Below are 2,123 nucleotides of genomic sequence, written 5' to 3' on the forward strand. Positions count from 1 at the left end.
TCCGCCACAGTCGTCACTGCCGCGGGCGCTCGCTACCTTGGCGCACTCTGGGAGTTGTAGTTTCCTGGTTCACAACATACCGCCTGAACAAAGGAGATGGATGGGTGACTAAAACTACAATTCTCAGGAAGCCCAGCGGCCGCCGCCAGCGCTGTGTGGCGGGAGTGCCCTTCGAGGCTCCGCCTTCCTCGGCTAGTGGAGGTAGCTTTCCCGCGGATTGGTATGGCGGTGAGCGGCGTAATGAAGATTCGTTGCTACAGAGAGACCTAGCCTTGGTTTTGGCATTTTACTGTGGGACGCTGCCCCCTTTACAAATCCATTCGTTACAGTTAAGCACCTGGGTTTAAATGTAATGTTTCAGGGTTATAGAACTTCACGAGTAGCCTCACCCCAAAACAAAAACCTTTCAGGGAAAAAATATGGCTCCTACCATTTCCCCTGTGGTGTTCTCTAGCGCTCGTAGACAATTTCTAAACCGGCGGGGCTGCTTTTAGAAAATTCCAGATAAACATTTTCCCGCTTTCTCATTCTAACTGGAATGAGTTCAGTATTGGTGTTAAATGCCAGTTAATTGAAACTAGGGTCCACCTGAGGAAAATCTGTAAGCTTTTAACGCTGCTTTATGTGAAGCAGGAGTGACCCTCTCCAACCTCGCTTCTGGTATGTAGCTTTTGTACTTCGAGGGCCTTCAGAAAGTGAAGTCCATCTCTGCAAGAAAGCCCTGTAGCTTTTCCTTTTAAGAAATAATTTAAACAAAAAAATTGAGGTGAAATTCACACTATATAGAATCAACCATTTTAGAGTGTTCAGTTGCCTGCCTGTGTGCTAAGTCGCTTCAGTCGTGTCTGACTCTCTGTAGTGGACTGTACCCCTCCAGGCTCCTCAGTCCATGGAATTCTCCAGGCAAGAATACTGGAGTGGGTTGCCATTTCCTTCTCCAGGAAATCTTCCTGACTTAGAGATTAAACCTGCGCCTCCTGCATGGCAGCCGGATTCTTGACCGCAGAGCCAACAGGGAAGCCTAAAGTATACAATTAAGTATGGTGTAATACATAAACAATGTTGTGCAACCATCACCTCTACCTAGTTCTAAGACATTTGTATCACCGCAAAATGATTAAGCACCTCAATATCCATTAAGCAGCCCTTCCCCCTTCGTCCTCTCCCACCAACTGCTAGTTGAGTAAGAAAGAAAGCACTGAATCTAAAGTATTAATTGGGTATTGGAGTTTATTTTTTAAAATTTATTTTAATTGGAGGCTAATTACAATATTGTATTGGTTTTGCCAACATCAACATGAATCCGCCATGGGTGTACACATGTTCCCCATCCTGGACCCCCCTCCCAATTCCCTCCGCATACCATCCCTCTGGGTCATCCCAGTGCACCAGCCCTGAGCATCCTGTATCATGCATCGAACCTGGACTGGCGATTCGTTTCACATATGATATTATATATGTTTCAATGCCATTCTCCCAAATCATCCCACCCTCGCCCTCTCCCATAGAGTCCAAAAGACTGTTCTATACATCTGTATCTCTTTTGCTGTCTCGCATACAGGGTTATCGTTACCATCTTTCTAAATTCCATACATATGTGTTAGTATACTGTATTGGTATTTTTCTTTCTGGCTTACTTCACTCTGTATAATAGGCTCCAGTTTCATCCACCTCATTAGAACTGATTCAAATGTATTCTTTTTAATGGCAGAGTAAAATTCTGAAAGAGATGGGCATACCAGACAACCTGACCTGCCTCTTGAGAAACTTATATGCAGGTCAGGAAGCAACAGTTAGAACTGGACATGGAACAACAGACTGGTTCCAAATAGGAAAAGGAGTATGTCAAGGCTGTATATTGTCACCCTGCTTATTTAACTTCTATGCAGAGTACATCATGAGAAACGCTGGGCTGGAAGAAGCACAAGCTGGAATCAAGATTGCCAGGAGAAATATCAATAACCTCAGATATGCAGATGACACCACCCTTATGGCAGAAAATGAAGAGGAACTAAAGAGCCTCTTAATGAAAGTGAAAGAGGAGAGTGAAAAAGTTGGCTTAAAGCTCAACATTCAGAAAACGAAGATCATGGCATCTGGTCCCATCACTTCATGGAAAATAG

This window comes from Capricornis sumatraensis, chromosome 16 (assembly GCF_032405125.1).
Source record: "Capricornis sumatraensis isolate serow.1 chromosome 16, serow.2, whole genome shotgun sequence".
In the NCBI taxonomy this organism is placed as follows: domain Eukaryota; kingdom Metazoa; phylum Chordata; class Mammalia; order Artiodactyla; family Bovidae; genus Capricornis; species Capricornis sumatraensis.